The 21,605-nt window shown below is 42.1% G+C and overlaps 1 protein-coding gene across 2 annotated transcripts in view; it reads right to left on the bottom strand.

Annotated features, from left to right (window-relative positions):
* Positions 1-13,011, bottom strand: part of CTTNBP2NL (CTTNBP2 N-terminal like) — a gene marked incomplete at its 3' end in the record, with an annotated part of 66,380 nt that extends 53,369 nt beyond the window's left edge. The window contains exons 1-2 of one of the 2 annotated variants that reach the window (XM_079698662.1): positions 12,853-13,011; positions 12,663-12,737 (exon numbers count right to left, since the gene is read on the bottom strand). Of the gene's footprint in view, positions 1-11,455; positions 11,520-12,662; positions 12,738-12,852 lie in introns of those variants that run through there. The other variant, XR_013810739.1, reaches the window with a different exon arrangement.
* Between the last annotated feature and the right edge of the window lie 8,594 nt (positions 13,012-21,605).

Here is a 21,605-nt window from a genome sequence, read left to right as displayed (position 1 = left end):
CAGATAAAAAAATAACATAATTACAACTGAACTTTTCAAACTGCCAAATTCGTGTAAGGAAAATTCTCATCCCCTCATCTCTTGCCAATCAATAAACAAACAAATCAATCTGTCACCACCTCAACTTTGTAGGGCTTATTACTCATCCCAGATTCTACTTTTTCCCATTTATTTTCAAATATTAAGTGTTGAATTATATGTAATTTTTGGTTTATGTTTTTCTAATAGTGTATTAGACCCTACAAACTTAAAAAAAAAGATAGGCCCTAATTTTTATTTGATAAAACATAAATTTTGTCTTGTATTTACGGTATTTAAAGTACCAAGTCCATTCGACTCCAATTTCTGTCAATATATAAATTATATGGTCTAAGATTTTCAGAAAAAGGCTGTTTCTAACTTCATATTCATTATCAGAAATATGACTGCCAGATTTTTGGCATGTCATATTGTAGTCTACAGACTCATTCTCCACTTATTTTCTAAATGAGCTGTTACTTGTCATTGTCCATTAAGTAACTGTGAAAGACAAGATCGTTTCAACCAGATGCTCAGCTCATTCCTTCCGGTAGAATCTCTCCAAGACCCAACTTTCCTTAGAGTTTAGATGTAGATATTTCTGCCTACGGAATGCTACAGTCTATAAATTTGAAATAAAAACCACCTGTGGACAAGTTGTCTGTATATATTATCTTACACTGTGGTACAGCTAGCTGTAGCTATATTAAGCTTTATAGTTTTCTCAATTAAAAAAATATATAAACATATATAATAAAAAGTTACACATATTTTAATACCCTGGAAAACTGAGCCTATTTATAGACTACATATGAAACTTGTTTTTAAGTTATTAATAAGTGATTTCAAACATGAGTTTGCCCAGCTTACAATATGGTCTATTCACATGCTACTTCCCACCAAGTCAGGGCCAACAGTCAGGAGAGCATGAATCTCTCTTTTTTTTTTTTTTAAATAAATTTATTTATTTATTTATGGCTGCATTGGGTCGTCGTTGCTGCGTGGGTTTTCTCTAGTTGCGGCCAGCGGGGGCTACTCTTCGTTGTGGTGCGCGGGCTTCTCATTGCGGTGGCTTCTCTTGTGGAGCTTGGGCTCTAGGCACGCGGGCTTCAGTAGTTGTGGCGTGTGAGCTCAGTAGTTGTGGCTCACAGTATCTGGAGCACAGGCTCGGTAGCTGTGGCGCACAGGCTTAGTTGCTCCGTGGCATGTGGGATCTTCCCGGACCAGGGCTTGAACCCGTGTCTCCTGCATTGGCAGAAGGATTCTTAACCACTGTGCCACCAGGGAAGTCCATGAATCTCTTCTGTATGAACTTTCATGTGCCAACAGCCACAAGAATTATGGGTATCAAGGAGGACACTGGCTCTGCACCTCCACTGTACCTCCTGAACAGCAGTGGTCATTTTGCCATGGAGGTATGCTGCTCTGGCTTGGGCTCTGTTCATTTTATTCTAGCCTTTCCCCTTGACCCAACATCCACTCATTCTGGTTCTGGTTGTGCCTCTTCCTTCTTGAGGAAGTCTCAGCTTTTGCTCTGGAACTCATTCTTTGATAGAAGGCATTGTTACCTTTTTACCACATGGAGATTGGGTGGCAGAAAAAGAAACACCCCAGTTTCTACAGCTATGTAAGGAGTAAGGCAGGGCAGGGTGGAGTACACGTAGATGTTTATCTAGTATCTGGGTTTGTGTATGTCTTTATGTGGAACTGAAGGCCTTATTTCTATGTGGTGGGTGATGTGGGACAGGAAAGAGAAAAAACATTTTTAAGGTGAGTCTCAGATATTTCTGGACATAGAAGCACCTCAAAAAAAAACTGCATAAATCTTTTTTTTAAATCCATTTGGCTAGCACCAAAAAAAAAAAAAAAAAAAAAAAAAAGAAATCAGTTATTTTACCCAGGAGACCACTCTTGCAAAACTGGATAAAAATCAATTCTTTACTATATACTCAGATATCAGACTAAAGAAATTTATACTTGGGCTACAATTGACTAAGATTCAGGCCATTCAGTAAGTTTTTAGTATCAGTGATAAGGTATTAGCACGGATGTAAAGCAAACTTGCTCCAATTATGTAAAGACTCTTTCCAGTACACATAAGCAAAACCAAAATTTGGGAGGCCAGTTAATTCTAAAAATTCAAAGAGTCAACACTGACATACAAAGTGGCTGTTCTGACAGCTTTCCATTAGATAATGTACTTCCTTAAAAATCCAGTATATATGAAATTTAAAAAAATAGACATGTCACATTTATAAATACCAAATCTAAAATGGACAAAAGTGCACTGCTATTTTTAAAAAAATGTATCCAAAGCAACCTCCTATCTGAGGGCGGAAGGTGTTGACACATTACCTTGACTATCTCAAGATTTAAGCCTTCCCACCCTCTGGCACTTTCGGTTTTTCATAAAGGTTATTTATGTGTTTGGGGGTAAGAGAGTGACAACATTCCAAATTGTACCTCTCATTCCACTTTTGGCATTTTAGGATTAGGCTAGTAAAGAAAAACATGTCAAAATATTATCAGAAAATAAATTTTCTGATCATGAAAGCAGATCTTTTGTACATTTACTAAAGAGAGTTGTTTCTGCTATTATTATTTACAGATTCTAAAACCAACATAGAAAAACAAATCTTTTTACTGAATTCTACAATACTATGCAATAAAAGCTTTACTACAAATGTCAAATCAATCTTCTTTCAGTTGAAGGTAAAAGATATTATCTGAGTATTTGTATTCTTATGTGTCTATGTGTTATAACGTGTTATGGGCTAAATTGTGTCCTCTAACCCCAAAATTATACGTTGAAGTCCTAATCCCCAGTACCCCCATGATGTGACTGTATTTGAAGACAGCGTCTTTAAAGAGGTAATTAAGTGAAAAATGAGGTCATGGGGGACTTCCCTGGTGGCGCAGTGGTTAAGAATCTGCCTGCCAATGCAAGGGACACGGGACGAGCCCTGGTCCGGGAAGATCCCACATGCCGTGGAGCAACTAAGCCCGTGCGCCACAACTACTGAGGCTGTGCTCTAGAGCCTGCGAGCCACAACTACTGAAGCCCAACACCTAGAGCCCGTGCTTCACAACATGAGAAGCCACCACAATGAGAAGCCTGCGCACTGCAATGAAGAGTAGCCCCTGCTCGCTGCAACTAGAGAAAGCCCATGTGCAGCAATGAAGACCCAATGCAGCCACAAATAAATAAATTAATTGATAAAAAAAAAATGAGGTCATGGGATTCCCTGGTGGTCCAGTGGTTAAGACTCTGTGCTTCCACTGCGGGGGGCCATGGGTTCGATCCCTGGTCAGGGAACAAAGATTCTGCATGCTGTGTGGTGCAGCCAAAGAAAAGAAAAGAAAAAAAAAAAGATGTCATTAGGGTAGTCCCTAATCTAATATGCCTGGTGTCCTTATAAGAAGAGAATTTTGGACAAAAACGCAGGACAGGGAGAGACCATGTGAAGACACAGGGAGAAGATGGCCATTTAACAAGCCAAAGAGAGAGGCCTCGGAAGAAACCAATCCTGCTGACACATTGATTTCTGACTTCTAGCCTACAGGATTGTGAGAAGATAAATTTCTGTTGTTTAAGCCACCCAGTCTGTGGTACTTGTTATGGCAGCTCTAGCAAACTAATACAACATGCTAACCGTTTACTACTTTTAAAGACTATTACAGAAACTAGATCAAAGCCTTCCCCTTACCATGAGAATGCCTGAACAAAGAATGCCCTGCTTTGTCTTATCAGTCTGCTTTTTCCAGCAACACTATGTATAGGATTATATAAAACAGAATGGTTTTGAAACAGTTTTGGAGATTGTAAATTTCAGGATCCTGAAATATAATATGAATAATGCACTTACAAAGAAATTACAACAGTGCTAAGGGATTGAGGTGCTTGTTTATCCAATACTGTCAATATGGACTTTGAAGGAGGCCTCAAGAAACCGGTTCTGTAATAAAGCTGATTATTCTTTAAGATCAATACTTAAAATGCTTTCAGTACTCTACTCAAAGCTGATTCTAGGATAGCAGATATTCTAGATTTATACTTAGTACAGAAATTAGTAGTATAATTGAGCTTACCAATGTTAATCACCACTTCCTCAGAGTTTTATTTGATTATTTTTTTCCTCAGAGTTTTCTAGAGTAGTTTTCTAAGAAGAATTCAAGGCTTAATAGCAATAATAAAAAAGATACACACTTTTTGAGCTAAACATAAACATGTTCCAGGCAGTGTTCTAAGTACTTGACATGTATTAATTCCGTCCTTACAACCTTAGGTGATAGATGCTATAACCATTATCAACAAGTTCATCATCATCATCATCATCATCCCCATTTTACAGATGGAAAACTGAGGTACAAAGGCTAAATAACTTAAAGTCTCACATCTAGTATGTGGCAGAAATAGAATTTGAACCTAAGTAATTTGATTCCAGAGGCTTCCTTAGAAACCACTGCTACTTGGTAACCACTGTTCACATCTGATTTTCTCATTTTATCAGCTAAAATATGATTCACAGAGCTGGAAGGGATCTCAGAAATAATCTAATTTAGTACTCTCATTTTACAGATGAAAATTGAGGCCAGAGTTGTTAAGTGAATTACTGAAGATTATAGTTAAATAGTAAAATTATTAAGATCCAGTCTAATCCACTTTCTGGGACACCATGATGGATATCAGGGTTTTGTTTTGGTTAGCTCTGTTTTAAGACTCATACATCTCTAGTGTATCTGTGTGTGTGTGTGTGAATGTCTGTCTCACTTACTATGTGTGTACATCTGTTTCTATCATTGTCTCTCCTACATGTTGCCAACAACATTTATATGCATCCTGAAGAAAGGGAGGAAGTGGCCTCATGCCCATAAACAAGCATACAAACATCTCTCCCCCAAAATGAGGACATCTGGCACAACGCTATTAAAAAACAGGTCTGTCTACCTGGATATCCGTTTACACCTTTTCAAGTATTCTCATCTGAGACAAGACCAAACCAGAAGAGCTACATTAGTTAAGCTACTGGAATGTACGTTAATGAAAATGAAGAATAGTTTTTACATTAACACATTTTTTCATTAAAATTAAAAATATGTCTTCTAATATCAGAAAGTTACCAGCAGTATTTACCATTTCAGGTATATTTGTCAGTGGCTTTATTTATTTCAATGAAATTATAACATGATTTCATTGAAATACGTATATCTGTCTATATCATCTATCTGTCCATCATTCCCCTAAATTTTTGCTTTTCTGAAATAATGCCACCATGATTTGTAAAATACCACAATGAGGGAACAATAATATGTAGATTGATCTTATTTCCAGTAAAATGATTCATGGGCCTCAATTCTACAGGCAGCCTGGAATACAAGAACCCTTCAAATATTCAACATTAATGTTGGATGAAGTTGTTGACTCCATCAGGATTTCAAACCAGGAAGAAACAGAGCATATGGTGTGGAGGATGAACTGTAATACAGTCAAGGTATCTGTGTTTTAGCTATGCCCATAACCTGACTCTCCCTGAACTGTAAAAAAATTTCACAAAAGCCTGTAACAGAATATTATAACTGATGATGTTGTTTTGCCTTTTAACTTCTGTCTTCTAAATCAGACCACTGATTTTTTAAAAAGTTTAACAATTTGATATCAGTTGAAAATGACCAACAGACCTAGCAATTGTTTTTGCTCCAAGGTTTTTTGGGGACAGTAACTCTTCTGGGAGGCAGTGTGTTGCAGTGGAAAGTGCTTGACTTTGGAGCCCTACAGACCTAAGTTTGCATCCTGGCTCTACCACTTCATACTTCCTTGATCCACGTAACCTCTGAGCTTTCAGTTCTTCATCTATAAAATGGCGATGACAATACATACTCTAACGGGATACTGAATGGTTTAAATGAGTTAGTGACTGGTCAGTTCTCTCATTTCTCATCCCTGGAGAGCATATATTTGGTTTCATCTGTACGGATAACGAAGTTTTCCTTTTTCCAATGAGTTCTCACTTTCTACCACTCATGTGTCTAATTTAGAAATCAAAACAAGTTTACTCCTTCTAACCTGGTAGGTTGATCTGCTCCAAGAAGGAGATGGCCTGGCCAGTTCCCGGGAAAGGCAGCTTAGGAACACACACAACACGTATTCAGGCCAATGATTATCTGCACACTACGTGGGAAAGAAAAAGGACAATCTTCTGCCTAGACTGGCTTTTTGTGACTTTAGGATATAAGTGAAAAGATTGCCTTTCCTTCCACTGAATTTCTACAGCTTTTAATCAAGTTATAATTTTAACTCATAATACTGATAAACGCGTTTTCTAAAAATATCACAGCTATTTTGAAATCATATTAAATGCATAATGGATATGTATCTTATTCATAACCCAAGAGCAGTTTTCACATTTTATTACATCAATTCATCTATTTATATAGCTGTCTTTTGTCTCATAAGATTCTGCTCTTCTAGACAAATACTCTGTCTTATTCAGCTTGATAAACTTAGCACCCAGCAGTCTCTGGTTCAAAGGGGTAATCAAAACATGCTGGCTGGAAAGAAATGTACAGTGCAGTACCTTGAATTACAGTGTACAAAACTGCACTTTATCTTCTGGGAAATAAGAAGCCACTAAACATTTTTAACTAGGTGAATGTCACAATAAAAATATAGTTTCAGGAAGGCTAAAGCTTGACATACAGAGTTGATTTGACTGAAGAGAAACTGGAAGCAGAAAAAGCAGTTGGGAGAAAACTTAACAGTACAGGTATGAGGTTAAAGTGTGTGAACTAGGATCATGGCAGTAAGAATAGTAAAAAAAAAAAAAAAAAAAGACCGATGCAAGAGACTTTATAAAGAATGTATAGTAACTTGGTACTGGTTTTTTTAAGGAGGTAAGAGGGGAAATAATCCCAGATCAGCTGAGGTTTTTAAGGCTGGGTGACTATAATGATGATGCCATTAACAGAAACAGGGATGTTAGAAAAGGAACGGGTTTTGGGGGGGAAATAATGACTGTGATGCAAGACATGCTGAATGAATGAGAAGTAACTAGACCCCCAAGAAGAACGTGTTCAGACTCAGTGAGTGTGGCGAAGGCTAAAGGTTTAGAAGCAGAGAAGTCTTTAGGGGTGGAGCCTTTTCAGAAAATTTCTTCTGTGTCTTCAATTTAAAACAAGAGGCAATGAGAAGAAGCTGATACATAGGACTAGACCAGATCTTGTTTGTACCATCAAATATTAAACCAGTTAAGAACCAGATTGTTTCTGTTCTCACTCCTGTTCAACCCACTACAACAGAAAGGACTACTTGGCAGAAACCAAGGAATGGGGAACACCTTCCTTCAAAAAACCCCAAACTTAGTGCTCCTTTTTTCTACAACTTACCCGTCAGTTCATTCTCCTCTGTTATAATTTATAGATCTTATTTCTCATTAAAACAACTCATCCCTGTTTGCTTCTCCCTCTGCACTCCTTCCTCCCTGGCTCACCTTTCTAGGCGAGCAGACCCAGAGCACACTGCAGCCTCTCCTTCCCTAGCAGCTCTGCACAAAGGATCCATGCAGATGCTCCCAAGGCCCAGGGTCAGGAATCTTTTTTGTCTGTAAACCCCGTCGTCCTGTGCTCTCCTATTTTCCTTCCTAGCTTCTATTTGAACTCAGTTAACAGTTAAGGATTATATTCTTTAAATTCAGTAACAATTAAGGATTACATTCTCTGTGGCTCCAAAAGGCAGAAATGATTCATTTAGCAGCAAAGCACACATTTAGAGTGGAAGCTCTGGCTTTGGACTTGAAATACAGAGTTTGGAAATAGTCGAGAAACCATATTACTACATTCTTTACTTCAATGCCTGCTTGTAGTCCTGTTTTCCTCAGCCCACAACCCCCTGTCCTCCACTCCCCCACCTCCACTCTTAACTTCCCTTTCCATAGTTTCTTCATACCCATTTGAGTTTTTCTTATGATTGCTCCTTACTCTGAGGGTAGTAGAAGAGTTGTTCAAAAGGCAAAAATCACTGTCAATCAAAATTACCATTGAAAATCCCTTAAATCTCACAGACGGTACAACCCTGCACCATAATCACGGCATCCACAAAACCATTTATATGACACTGAGGGTGAAGGTACTTAAGACAGTGTGGAGTGAAACAACTGACAATTCAGAGAGAAGACATCAGATGGTTGAATCCCTTGCCTTTCCTTTTCCAGGGCCAAAACGTTTAAGGAAGATAAGGTACATGACATAATTATGAAACACACACACCGTAAGACACATGCGCTGCCCTAAAAACTCTTCTGTCGGATGTCTGAGATCATGACATATACAAGCTTTGTTTCCCTCTAATTAGGAAGCTTAGCTATATATTCAAATATTTAAAACAAAACCAACCAATAACTAAACTCAGACACTAATTCTTCACATTTGTTTAAATGCTAAAGGAGTAAAAGAATATTTAATATTAAATTCTTTAACTCACATGCAAAGTGCTAATAGTAATGGCAATAATACCTACCAGTTACTGAGTGCTTCCTATATGTCATGTTCATGTAATCTTTAAAAAAAAATTTCTGAAAGTCATTTTTAAGTCACAGCTGAGGAAACTGAGATATGGTGAAGATAAAAAACTGCCATTTCCCTGGGTCATACAGCAAAAGAGCAGCAGAGCTGGGATTTGAACTCAGGTCTGCCTTTAAAGTCTGTGCTGTAAATCAGCACACTTTATAGCCTCACCATAAATAAGCCACTTTCTCACTGAAATGCTTTGAACTAAAACTAGGAAGATTTGATTTTTAGTTATTATCAGCAAACATCCAGGAAATAAGAAAAAATGGCCTTTAGTAACAGGCTGACAAGCTATTCCTGGGGTCAACCACCATAGACTGGACAAACTTCCTCTAGAAATAAATCTCTGCTTCTTGTATCATGCCACTAAACACCAATTCAGTGGCCTAAAAATCCTTGTATCAGATGTCTGAGATCATGACATATACAAGCTTTATTTTCCCCTACTTAGGCATCTGAGCTAGATACTGAAATATTTAAAATAAAACCAACCAATAACTAAAATCAGACACTAATTCTTCACCTTTGTTTAAATGCTAAACAGGAAGAATATTTAATATTAAATTCTTTATGGACTGTTTATACTAACAAGATGTGCCATATCTTATCAGTAAATTATCCTTCTAGTCTACCTGAAGGGGTCAGCTTCAAACTAAGTTCAACAAACGCTCACGAAGTCAAACTATATACTAGGCATTGTGAAAGGTACAAAGATGAAACGAAACATACTAATACCTCTCTCAAAGAATTTATAATTTAATGAGGCAGATTACAAATATACCTTAAAAGATCTCTGCGTACAATGTTTTTCTTCATCTGACATAACCAAACAGGTGTTGAAAAAGTTAAAGGAAAGATTTCCAAGACCCAAATGTGTATCAAACAGATCCTGCTTATTGTGCCAAGTAATCAAAGAGCATTATTTGCTTTTTCCTCTCTGCTCATTAAGGCCCTGGCAATCACCACAACTTTGGTTTCCTTAGTCTCTAACCTCAGTTTGTTTTCTGTTCTCTGCTCATGTAATAAGATATATCTTTTTGGGAATTCCTGTTCTGCTTTTAGTTCTTTTCTGCTGCTATTGCTAAGGGCCCTTATCCACCTATCGCAGTACACTTTGTGTTTGCTGGAGAGACCCTCCACAGTTTCTTCTTTGTGCCTTTTTATCGGAGATCTGGAAACAATCACTGAGCAGATCTGTGAGCACTGAGACTGGCTCTGAAAACTTCAAACCTAACTATTCAAAATTAATTACCTTCAGAAAGTCTACCTTCAGAGACTCTAATCAGGAAGGTAAAAGACAGCTGTTATAATTGCCCCCATGATTCCAACTCCTTGCATCCCATGGTTATTATCTTTGGCTATAAATAACAGTAGTAAGACAGACTTCAGACCGAAAGCAAAGAAACAATGCTAAAAAAAAATGGCAAATTTTAATATATGAAAGTGCTAGCAATAGATGATTACTAGGGATTCAATGGCATTAACATTAGGCCAAAAGCATCAATATTTTGCACCTGCTGAAATGAAGGCCTTTATGAGCACACTATAGGGACACTCTCTGGTAGTCACATGTGTGTGAATAGCTGGAGTTTACCTTGCTTTTATTTATCCTTATCGCTGAGATTTAAAATGTGCTTTTAATTTTCATCCTCTGAATTTTGGTAGATGATAGTGGTCTTGTAAAACCAATCAACAACATCATATACATATCAGTTTCACGGAAAAACCCACCATAAAATAGGGGCTACAGAGTAACCAAAGGCCACCAGACCAGATTAATCATAAACCTAGACCACTGAACCTGAATTTTCTTCAAACACTTCCTGCCTTTTGTTTCAACAGAACTATACTTTCCAGGTTAACTGCAGTCTCCCTGAGCAACAGACCAGCCCACCCGAGACTAGGAGATGCTCATTCCTAATCTAAAGCTCTTTATTTACTTATCTGTACTGTTTCACTTGAAAGCATGCTGTTATTCACTGACAGTCCAACAATATACACTGCATTCCTACCCACACAAAACCAACTCTGTAGATATCCAACACGCCCACCTCACTATGAAATACAAAAGGGTGGTTTTTCATCCAGTTTTCAGGGAAGAAACAGGGTGGAAAGCAAAAATGAAACGCAACTCAAACCTAAAAAAACCCTTAGAGGTTGGGTTCTCCCTCAAGAAATAAAGGTACAAAGGGGGGCAGGGAAGGTTACTATTTCTCCTTCCTCCAGAGACTAAAAAGGTCCCGAAGCAGGTGAGCCCTCGATGCCCCACAGGAGAAAAGAGGATCCTAGGGGCTTCAGGCGGAAGGTTGAGGATCAGAGAATGGGGGATGGGAAGAACCCAAGTGGGGGAAGGCCGTTTCGTCCGCGGAGCTGGCAGTCTAGGTCGGGTCTCTGATTTTTGCATCGCCCCATCTCTCTTTTTTTTTTTTTGAAAACACTGATTTTTATCTTACGGATGAAACTAGCTCTGGTCCCACCCTAGCGAGCAGGACAGGTGTAGGAAGGGATGTCTGGCCTCCCGGGGGCGGCCAGACAAATGGGGGTGGGGACGGCAGTCTACAGAATGGGAACCCGTACGCCTTCTCCCAAGGTTAAGGGGCTGGACGAGGGGGCCCTTTAAACGGAGGGTGTCAGGAGGGCAGCCCCTTCTGGGGAGCCGGGGTTGACGGGGGACAATAAGTGGCTCCTCGAAGGTTGAGGAGCCGCCTCCTCAGGGAATACCGGGAGGTAGAGGAGACGGCTCCGCCCCCTCAAGGGATGGGCGCGAGCGGCAGTTGGGACGGCGGCGGGAGGACACCGGTGGTCCTACCCCTGCTTTTCTCTCGAGAACCCGGCCTCCCAGCCGCCGCCAAGCCCGGGCGCCAACGGCTCCTACCTTTTCCCAGCGCTCGGGGCTCCGCTCCCTGCCGCCTCCGCCAGCCGCTCCATCCACAGCCCCCCGAGGCCCCGCCCCTCGACCGCCTGGCGAGAGCCCTGGCATTCGGCAGGGCCAATCCCCTTCTCGCCTCTCCAGCCCCGACACCAATCCGCTCCGGCTGGAGGAGGGGCTTCTCCAATGTCTTTTAGGCTCCTCCCGGGGCCCCAAAATCCCTTTTGTTTGGGGAGAGCCTAGCTGGGATTGAGCGCGCGTCACTTCCGGGAGGAAGCGTAGTCCTCCGGCCCGGGCTCGGGGGTGGGTTTACGACCCTCACGGCCCGGCTTCTGCAACTTTCCACCTTCTAAGTGATTTCTGGACCGGACGGTGGCGAGTGCTTCGTGTTTACGCTCATGCTACGGGCAGTTTAGGAACGGCGGGTTTCGGGTGCCCTGATTGATCGGGCACATTAACGTTTCATTTCATCCAAAATGTTAATAAATGAAGTGCGCTTTGGGTCTGCTTTAGAAAACCGGTTGTTGAAAACCTGGTAACGTGGCTTGCCTGCTCTCTTTTTTTTTTCTCGTACGAAGCCTGTGCTAGAAACAAGGGCGCAAAGATGAAAAACCCGGAGACCCCCCCCTTCTCTTTTCACATTACATTTGGAAGAGAATAGTAGCTCTGGAGCCCCTGGAGCGGGGACACCGGGTAGCCCAAACCCAGCCAGACCTGCCTTCCAGGTAGAAGTCGAATGAATAAAATTTGTGTGTCATGGTTTTCTACGCTATGTTTTCCAAATGAGGGGACTTTTTTTGTGTCCTTGGCTCCATTATGCTGTGGGTTACCACGTTTGCAGTGACGCTGGGACACAGGACAGTAGAGGATGCAAGGAATGCCTGTCCCTCGTGAACACAGGAATGCCTGTCCCTCGTGAACACAGGAATGCAGATCTTGCTGGTGGTCGCAGCAAGCCTTACCAGCACCAAATAACCCAGAAACGGGAGAGGATGCACCCCTTCCTTAGGTCAAGGTTTCTGGATCCTTTTCCGGTTCACAGATTGATTCAACTGGTTAAGAGAATAATAACCACATTGTTTTAAATATAATATAATAAATACTTACAATTAAATATTTATAATGCATAAATAATTTAAATTAATTTTAATATATTATTTCTAATATTAACAATTATTATTAAGCAAGACAGTATTAGGGGCCTAGTACTCACCTAGGCAGACTATCTCAGGACAGATGCAGCCCTGTCCTCATGCAGTTTAGAGTCTGGTGGAAGGATGTGGTCAGTCTGCAATCATTGATACGTTTGAAGGAAGTAAACTGGTATTAATGTCATCACTGTGCCAGGTACTTTCATATAATGATATTTAATCTTCACTACCAAATGAAAAATCTTTCCTAACCTGTAAGATAGACATCATTGGTTCCCATTTTACAGATGAGAAGACTGAGATTCAGAGAAATCAAGTAAAGCTATAGAGCTAGTAAATGGTAAATAAAGACCTTCCAACAAGATGTGTGATTTCAAACCTGTGCTATATTCTGCTCACCATACACTTGGCTCTCACAGGAGGGCTGGTCCAGAGTGGGTCTGGATGACTGTAAATCCAGCATTAGAGACAGAAACAAGCTCCATGCCTCCCCCTATTGACTGCTGGCTGGAGAAGGTCATCTCTATATATGAAGGACAAAAAGACTGTACTGAGGTGCTCAACAGCAGCCCAAGTGCTTCTGAAGTAACAAATAGGAAATACAGAACTTCAGAAAGACATCATTCCCTGTATTCAGGAGACCGACGATCTGAAAGGCGAGATGAAGGGCCAGGCACATAGTAGGTGCACAACAAATACTAACGTCACTTGAAACAAAATGTCTGAAACGGTTAAAAACACAGAGTTTAAGTGCTGGACTAGGCCCATGAATTTGAAAAATTCTGTTTCCTCCTCCTCCCTTTTGCCCTGCCTTACGGGTGTGCAATGAGGAAGTGCCTCATTGCCCGACAATGAGGCAGATGTGGGAGAACAGGCTATTTTCTGCTGGCTTCTGAGTCACTCTAAGAGTTGTCCCAGTGAATCAGCTCATCCCTCCTCCCCTCCTTCCCTTTGTTAACCCACCACCACCCATTCTACTCCCAGGCTGACCTGGTGCTTTCTTCCTTTACAGCAACCGGCAGCTCCCCTGATTCCCTGAGCTCCCACTTGTCCACTCCTCAGTGAGTGTGGGAGGACCCAGCAAGAATGAGATCATCCCCACCGTGTAGGATTGAGTCCTGAGGGTATTCAGATTACTCTCTTTTTAATTCATCACCCCAGGAGCTAGTGCATGGGCAGGACTTGTGAACCTGAAGTTTTGTGATTCTTCAAATATATAAAATGTGTAAATTAGAGTCTGGCACACTGATGTACATACACAGGTAGAAAGTGGGTTTGTACTAATTTCTTAAATTTGTATAAAACAACATACCATTTTTATATCTATTATTTTATCAACTTGCCAGTAAGTATTTATTAAATGCCTACTGTGTGTCAGGTAACAGTAAGAAGTGCTAAAGATTATAGTGTGTGTTAATTTTTCTCCAAATAAGTAAACTTCCTAGGTAGATGTACCATAAATGTTTATTGCTGGTTTGGGGAGGCAATGATGGAGTAAAAGAGGGCTAGACTGGAAGTAAAAAAAACAAAACAAAAAACTGTGAGTTCCGCTGGAGTTCTCCCTCTGTCACAAACTCTAGTTTTCTGGGGCTGCTGTAACAAATTACCACAAACTGGGTGGCTTAAAACAGCAGAAATGTATTCTCTCTCAGTCAGGAGGCTAGGAGTCTGAAATCAGGGTGTTGACCAGGTCGGTTCCTGGGTGAGGGGTGTTGGTAGGGGTGGGTTTATGGGACTTAAACTGCTTTCCTAGTTTATGGGGTTTCCTGGCAAACCTTGGCATTCCTTGGCTTGTAGCTGAATTGCCGTAGTCTCTGCCTCTGTCTTCACATGGCTTTCTTCCCTCTGTGACTTGATGTCTCTATATGTCCTCTCCTCTTCTTATAAGGACAGCAGTCATAATGGATTTAGAACTCATCTTAATCTAGTATGATCTCATCTTAACTCAGTATATCTGCAAAGATCCCATTTCCAAAAAAGTTCACATTCTGAGGTTCCAGATGGACATGGATTCTGGGGGGTGGGGATGGGAACCATTCAAACCAGTATGCAAAACTACTTCACACAGTAACACCCCCACTTAACTCCATTTAGCTTCATTGGTAATGGCATGAAAGTAGTGAACTAATTCCTAACAATCATGTCAGTTCTATAATTGTATGATAATTATATATGCTAGAAGCATTTCTCAAGCCTTTACTATATGCCAGGCACTATGAAATTGCTTCACAGTACATCTGATTTAACCCTTAAAAGAATTCCAGGAGATAGATGTGAATATTCCCATTTTGCAGGTGAGGAGATTGAGGTACAAAGAAGTCCATAGTCATGGAATTCATAAGTGATGAAGATGGAATATATTCACTCAGGTCTGACTCCAAAGTCCACCCTCACAATTACTATGCTCTGTCATCTCTCCATCATACTAGATGGGTTAGAAAGATGGGGAATGCAATAAATCTTTAAAATTTTGATTTATGTAATACCTGGAGCTGGGTAGCAATCTTCCTGGGGAAAGCAAGAGAGAAGGGAACAGTGGGTGGCAATGAAAACTTAGTAGGGAAGAGGAGAGCTATGGGCACTTACCTGAACCTCAGTTTCCTCATTTGTAAAATGGAATAATAGTTCCTCCAGGTGGTTGTGAATATGCAAGCGAGATAATGGACATGAAGGTATTTGATAAGCCCTATGAGGAGTGATGATAAACTACCTGGGAGATCTTGCTCAAACTCCTTCACCTCTCTGGGTCCTTGCCCTCCAGCTGAACATCTGAGGGTTGAGCATCTGGGGCTCTATAGGACTCCTTCTAGCTGTGACCCACTGAGACTTACTAAGATGCTTGGTGAGCTAGATGTAAAAGTTGGAGTGACTGGGAAAAGTGACCTGGCCTGGCTCCCTTACCTCTTCTTCCTCAAGCCCCCACCCGGCTCCTCCAGGAGGGGATCCTGAGGTTGCAGTCTAGCAGCGGCAGAGAGCTCTCGAGGCTGGGACCAGGCTGAAGTGGGAATGACAGTGTGCTCTCCGCGGCTCCCTACATTTTCTCTCATTATTTGCTCCCACAAAGGCCTTTCTGAGTAGTCCTTAAGGTTCTCTTCTAGCTTGGATCAGCCCGACCTGGGCGACTGGGGCACAGGGGAAGTTGAGATTTCTGGGCGTGGCCCTCACCGTGTTCTCGATCATATTGCTCCCCCTAGTGCTCAGCGACGAGTCCTGCAGCTGTCAGCTTCCCTCTTGGCCGTCGCCGCGCGTTCCGCGGAGGCCTCTCCGCAGACAGTTTTTTCTTTTAAGGGTGTGGGCTGAGAGCGCAGCAGGTAGGGTGCTCCAAGGACCAGAAGTTCGGAAGAACCACCTTCAGGGACAGATTCTTCTGGTTGTAAGCTAAGTGTTGGGGCCAGCTTGACCACGAGGGAGCCAGGAAACTCTTATCCTGGATTTCACAGAGGGAGGTTGGGAAGGAAAGGGAAAGAAATCTAACATTGCGTGTCTACTATGTATCAGGCACTGTGCCAGGTGCTTTACATATATTACATGTATTGCCCTTGTAATCCTTACATATATAATCTATACATTCCTTTACATATATAATTCTTGCAATCATCCTAAGAGATAATTCTTATTACTTCTAGTTTTTCACATAAGAAAGCAGGTTCAGAGAGGTTAAGTGTCTTGCCAAAGGTCACATAATAGTAACAATGGGGCTTCCCTGGTGGCGCAGTGGTTGAGAGTCCGACTGCCGATGCAGGTGACATGGGTTTGTGCCCCGGTCTGGGAAGATCCCACGTGCCGCGGAGCGGCTGGGCCCGTGAGCCATGGCCGCTGAGCCTGTGCGTCTGGAGCCTGTGCTCCACAACGGGAGAGGCCACAACAGTTAGAGGCCCGCGTACCGCAAAAAAAAAAAAAAAAAAAATAGTAACAATGATAACGACATCAACCAGTTATTTAGTGCCTACCTCACACCAGGCACATTATTTCTTTTCATCCTCCTAGCAAATCTTTAAAATAATTACGATAACCTCCATTTTACTGATGAGATCACTGAGATTTCGATAGTTTAAGAAAGGGGTAACTGAGAAGCTTGCCTGAGATCAAAGAGGTAGGTCTTTCTGTCTCTGTTTCCATTCCACCACTGCCTCATGGAGCTGTGGGTGGTAGAGGTGGGCTGAGCCTAGGACTGTGTGATTCACTGTTCTTGCCATTACTGGCATTGCCTGGCAGCCCTTCCCCAGGACCAGGAAACTAAGGCCATGTGGTGTTTTGGATCTTCAGATCCAAAGATAGGCTCCTGAGATACAATGGCAATGAAAAAGCCAAGGCTGAAGGCCATGGGATCCTGGGACAGTTTGCTTGGGGAGATGCATAATAGGGCAGCACCCTGGGAACTGCACAACAATATTGCTGTTAGGGTCCTTGGGGAGAGCACCCAGAGGACCCTGAGTCCTGTCTCCCTCATCCTGTGTGGAATACACATGCTCCCCTGAAGTTGGTGGGCCAGGATGGGGTACACAAAGCTCACTGAGGGGCAAAAAGGAAAGGTAAGTGGGGTACAGTCTAGCCCAGGTAGAAAATTCCTGGAAGTAGATGAGAAAAATCATGGAGTTCCCGAATCACCCAGCAAAGTTCCCAAGGATTTGGGTTATTTTAAACTCCTCCTCTATCCCCAAAATACAGATTAGTCATAGGTCCCTGGAAGAATACTCTATGTCCCTTTGGATGAGTCTCAAGTTTTCATTTTCATTCTAATCTTTGAAATTATTAAATTATAATTGAAAAACACACACCAGATGATGAGTTGATGAACTGACTGACGTTATGTTTGTTATTTCCAAGGGTTCGTGCAGGCCAATGGGGGCGGGGAAGCTATCAGTTGGCTACTGTTTTTTATTTGTAAATTGACTTATTTCATTAAAGGTTAACTTTTTCCCTCTCTTCCAAACCCTCCCTTTTCTGTCTCTCTTCCTGTTCCTCCTCTGCCCCAGGTGCCTTCTTCCCTAAAAGTTTGGAGCCAGACCCCCTTCTGTCTCTCTCTTCAGACAAAGCTCTAGGCTGAGTAGCCTTGCCAGAAGGGCTGAAGCTAGCTGGAAGGCTGGTCTTCTTTCCTTTCCCCTTCTATTCCCTCTTCTTGTTCACACATGGCCTGACATTAAGCAGTAAATAATTTCTGTGCTATGGCCAGAGACAGAGCCTCGGCTTGGCCAGGCTGCCCTATGGTTTCAATCTGATGAAAGCCAATTACACATTCCCTTTGGTCTGTTGTTTCAGCTGAGGCACCACATAGTGGGCTGAATGGGTCGTTGTTGTTCACAAAAGGGAGAAATATTTGTAGGGAAAGTAATGACCCTACAAATGATGTGCCATCATTTCTAGGCAACTTCCTGGTAAGTGGTCCTTTGGAGGAGCCTGATGACAGAAGCTTCTATGCCCTCATTTCCTGCTTCATGGCTTCTGCTGGGCCCCTGCAGGGTCTAGTCTACCCTGAGCAAAGTGACCAGGAGACTGAGGGTTCCTGCACCATTGGGAGAAATCTATACATTTCTCATCCCCTTTTCTTTCTGCCACCTTGCCTTCCTCTTGTCCCCCACTTTATTCCTAAAACAATCATTGAGTGTCTATTATCATTACCACAAGAAATAACACACAGTTCCAGACCTCAGGGTACTCATAGTCTTGAGGGGAGGTACATTTGTGTAGCTGGTTGACCCAAGTTCTCCTGCTTTCTGTAGCCACAGTTTCCAAATAAAATAACTCAACCCACTGTATTACACCACAATCAGGACTCCTCCAGATGTAAAGCACAGAAAACTCCATCCAGACTAGCCAAAGCTAGTTTTTATTGGCTCATGCAATAAAAAAGTCCAGGAGTAGACTGCCTTCAGATGAAGCTTGATCTGGCTTCTCAAAAATGTTACCAGCACCAGGTTGCTCTCTCTGTATTTTTCAACTCTACTTTTGTAGAGTTTCTCCTGTTTTCAGACATGCTTTCTTCCTCAACGGGCAATAAACATAGGAGTTCCGGCTTCATATCCAGTCATATTCAATAGGAAGGAGAACCTCCCTTTTTCCCAGATGTCTGAGAAAAATCCCACTCTGTCTTCTTGGCTCTGCTTAGACTGTGTGTTCAACCATGAACTCAATCATTGTGGCCAGGGCATGTGCTGCTTTGATTGGCTAGATCTAGGTCATGTGCTCTATCTAGAGCTATGCATTAAGTGTGGGGAAAAGCTATAACCACAGATGAAAATTCATTCATTTATTCATTTATCTATTCATTTATTACCAAAAAAAAAGGGGATGGGTATTTGGGAAGCAAATAGTGAATGTTTACTACATATTTGAGGGTTTGTCTCACAATTGCTCTTGGGACCGTTTGAGCTGCAGCTGCTTCTGTAACCTGGCCCCAACTCTGCCTTGGCGTGGACTTGCCTTGCTGCTGGTCATTGTCAGAAACTCTGGAATGGCTGGTCTTTGTCCTTTGTAATGCTTGGGCCCAAAGCATTACTAACAAAAGACTGTTGTGTATAACAGCTGTTCACTGAGGATTTGGGGGCCTGGTATGTTATGGACAGTGTTAAAAAGGTTTTTTAAAGATTTGAGGTTCTCAGATTTGAGGGTGTGTCAGAATCACCTGAAGGTCTTGATAAATCACAGATTGCTGGGCCCTACCTCCAGAGTTTCAACAAAAATACACACTGGCTCTTGTGTGCCAGGTGCTAAGATTACAATGATGGCCATTGTACCTGCTGCAAAATTCCTCTTTGTCATGCCGAACGACTTAATTCCTTATTGCCAAACTTTTCTCATCTCAGTTCTCTCCGGGGACCCTCACTCTTCATAGCCAGATAAGCCCATGAAGATACTTTCTCCAACAGAGGAATCTATTTATACTGTCCTTGGAGGTCAACTGACTCAAACTGCAGCAGCTTCTGTGATAAAATATTTTATTTATTATGCTATTGCATAAGCAAACAGGGAATGTTGAGGGTGAAGTACAAATGCTTGAGGTATTGACTAGGTGTAGCTTTCAGAGGCACAAAAGGGAGTGGAATCTTCCACAAGGAACAGATTGTTGACTCCTGTGTAGCATCATGGAAAGGGAGTAACTTGAGAGCCAGACCTACTAGCTGTGTGACCCCGGCATGTCATTAACTACTTTGAGTTTCAAATCCCTTATCATAAATTGAGAAAATAATAATGTATTTCACAGGGTTGTAGTAAAGAGGAAGCAAGATAATGGGAGACTTATTGATGCTTTTTCTCCTTGCCACCACTGTATCACCCAGGCCTGTCAGTTTCACCTCCTGAATACCTCAACTCCATAACTTCTATTCCTACCTCCATCACCACCTTGGTCTGCCCATTACCTTGTTTCTCCAGGGCAGTGGCAGCCTTCTAAGTGGTCTTCTAGCCTTCTTCTTTCCCCCTCCATTCCATCCTCCACACAGCAGGCTGAGTAGATCTTAAGAAAACACAATCCAATCATGTCACAACCCTTCCTCCCCATTGAAACTTTTCAGGGGTCTTAGGATAACCCTATTCACAAAGCCCTCATTATCTGGCTCCTGCTTCTCTCTCCAGAATCATCTACTACCCCTCTTCCTGTTGCTTTCTCTGCCCTAGACAACTGGGGATAAAGACTCTCTCCTTCACCAAGTTAGGTTTGGTTAGTTTAGGTCTTGACATTGGTTCCTCACCCTCACCCCCTGGCCTTTCTGGGCCTGCATAGCCCAGTTTTAGCAAGAATCCTGCTAAGTCAGTTCACACCCATCATATCTGATGAAGTGCTTCATCCCTCACCTTTGATGTCTAAGTCCTTGGCCTGCCTTCAGCAGGAATCCTGTTAAGTCGGTTTAACAGGAATCTCCCTGCCCTTGATATCTCCTCTTAGTGATTTTCCATCCACTGAGTTCCTCGCTCTGCTTTTTTTTTTTTTTTTTTTTTTTTTTTTTTTTTTTTGCGGTACGTGGGCCTCTCACTGCTGTGGCCTCTCCCGCCGCGGAGCACAGGCTCCGGACGCACAGGCTCAGCGGCCATGGCTCACGGGTCCAGCCGCTTCGCGGCACGTGGGATCCTCCCGGACCGGGGCACAAACCCGCGTCCCCTGCATCGGCAGGCGGGCTCTCAACCACTGCGCCACCAGGGAAGCCCCCTCGCTCTGCTTTTGGGTTATAAATTCCCATTCGTCCGTTTGCATTTGGAGTTGAACCTGATCTCTCTCCCCTACTGCCATAGTCTTGACACTTTTCCAGTAGTCCTGAGGGAAGTCCTCCTTACCATTTTAACAAGTGTCAGAATAATTTTTTTCTCCAATGATGGCTGCTTTTCTGTTCCTCAACGTCTTTGCTAATGTTGTTCTGTGTTCTTGGGCTGTTCTTGGGCTGTTCTTCCTACCCTCTTCTTACCCTCTGAAGGATGCCCATGCATCCTTCAGACATCATCTCAATGTTACCTTCTCAGAAAAGTTTCCTTAGCCCAACAGAGTGAGTAGGTTCCAATATTTTGCTTTTGTAGCATGTGTCATGATTTGTAATTATACATTTGTACAGTTATTTTGATTAATGTGGCTTTTCATAACTCTTTTGTATGCTCCACGAGGACAGAGATCATGTCTATTTCACTCATGATTCTTATCTCCAGTATCTTAACACAGTACCTGGTACACAGTAGTTGTTCTATGAATGTTTATGGATTGATTGCATGCATGAATGAATGAATGAGTGAAAGTGCAGTATTTATAAAAGTGCTCTATAAATAATTTCTCCTAGTGTCCAACTGTGGTGATAATCCTGAGTTCTGTGGTGGGACATATAACATTTTATGACCTATTTCAAACTACTGCAAACCCTTCTAGGGGAAACCTAGGGGCATACCCTTGGAGGTGCCTGGAAAGCTCAGAGATTTCAGGTGCCCCTCCCAAAAAATCCCCTTAGGATGATCCTCCAGGACCATGATTTACTCCTCACTTTTTAATCCTCAGTTCCTGGAAGAGTGCCTGGGCTCTGGTAGTTACT

Source organism: Hyperoodon ampullatus (genome assembly GCF_949752795.1).
Source record: "Hyperoodon ampullatus genome assembly, chromosome: 2".
NCBI classification, from domain to species: domain Eukaryota; kingdom Metazoa; phylum Chordata; class Mammalia; order Artiodactyla; family Ziphiidae; genus Hyperoodon; species Hyperoodon ampullatus.
This window is presented reverse-complemented; position numbering and strand designations above follow the sequence as displayed.